Here is a 1,755-nt window from a genome sequence, read left to right as displayed (position 1 = left end):
TTTTTTTTTTTTTTTAATCGTACTACATACAAATTATATCCATTTATGCACTCTGTCCATAAAATACACGCATAACACACTGTAATTCACGCTCACATTTATTGTCGCTCTCCGTACACCCAATGCATACACAACTCGTATACTCACACTTCCTGTACATACGATACACGCACAGCGTGTATATTATAATTCGCACGTATGCATATATACGCGCTCTATACATACAGTGCACTACCCGACAAAGATTCGTTCCGTTTTCCTAGCGAGATGAACGTAGGAGTGGGGATATCTATGCTGCGTTCACCGTAAAAGAGTATTAATGAAATTTTAAAAGAATATATTTCGCAAAGAGGTATACTAGTAGTAATATAGATTACGAGTATTAATTTTGTGTCTTTAAATATTATCGAAAATTCGCGTCTTCGTAGGTTCGCAAGTTTGTAGGACATGTAGGAGAATGTATTTTGCGAAGGGTTTGCGCGATAATGGCGTTCACGAGCGGTAATGTGTCTTAAGACGCTCGAAAATTCGTTTCTGAATTACCAGGAGAATATATTTGCAAAGAGATATGCGCTACTTGGCGCAAAAGATGCGGAGGACTGGATTCGTGAGAGGGCGTTGACCGATGGCTAATACATAAAGTATTTGGCGCTGATTGATTTGCGCGGCCATTAAAATACACGACTGTTCTCTATTGGCCGTGCTATCCAACCAATTAGCACCAAATATTTTACGTGTATATTAACCGTTGGTCAACGCCCTCCCACGGATCCAGTCCACCCCTCCACTTCTCGCGCGAACCTCTTTGCATACCTCTTCGCGATATATATTCTCCTAATAATTTAGAAACGAATTTTCCAGCGCTTTAAGACACATAATGGCGTTCATCACTCGTGAACCTCTTCGCAAAATATATTCTCCTACTAGTTCAGATACGATTTTTCGAGGATATTTAAAGACACCAAATTAATATTCGTCATCTGTATTACTACTAGCATACTTCTTTGCGAAATATATTCTCCTAATATCTTAGAAACGATTATATGTATATATTACATGCAGGTATGAATAAAATAATAAAACTTTTGTATACGATTCCAAAGTAATTAAGGATCGTAAACTGAACTATAAACCGCGAAAACTCTGAATGTTTCGCAATGAGAAATGTAGCTAAAGGATTGTTTTAAAACAACAATCGTTGTTTCAAGAGCCATCGATTAATCGTAATCACTTTCCATTAGCTCCGATGAAAGTAGCAGCGGTGGTGCTTCAACTCCGGCTCATTCATGTCGTTGACGATAATCTGCCAATCAAATTCACGTAAAGATGTAATGATGCACGCAGCGGATGTGTATGTGTGTACGTGCGTGCGTGCGTGCGTGCGTGCTTGCGTAAAAGTAACGACGATCTTTTCCGACGCTATTACGGGAGAATTACAGGCCTCGGACCCGCTCGCTGTGATTTCGCTCGGCTCCGATCGATTTAAACGATCGACGCGCGTATTTTTTCTCAGCAGCATCTCACATCTCACCGGCGTACTCCGGGACGGCGATAATCACGATAACGACACAGCCGAGCTCTTTACTTAGTCCCTCGCGCAGCAGCAACCTGCTCGAAAACTCGTTCCTCGCGACGAACGCGATTCTCCGCCATTTCTCCGACAATTAAGAGGATCCGTGTCCGCGCGATCATTGTGTCTGGATGAGGACGAGAGTGCAAAAGCTAATTAAAAAGAACGGTCTCGGATGATCTTCC

The sequence above is a fragment of the Formica exsecta genome, unplaced genomic scaffold (assembly GCF_003651465.1).
Source record: "Formica exsecta isolate Colony F162 unplaced genomic scaffold, ASM365146v1 scaffold1136, whole genome shotgun sequence".
Taxonomy (NCBI): domain Eukaryota; kingdom Metazoa; phylum Arthropoda; class Insecta; order Hymenoptera; family Formicidae; genus Formica; species Formica exsecta.
This window is presented reverse-complemented; position numbering follows the sequence as displayed.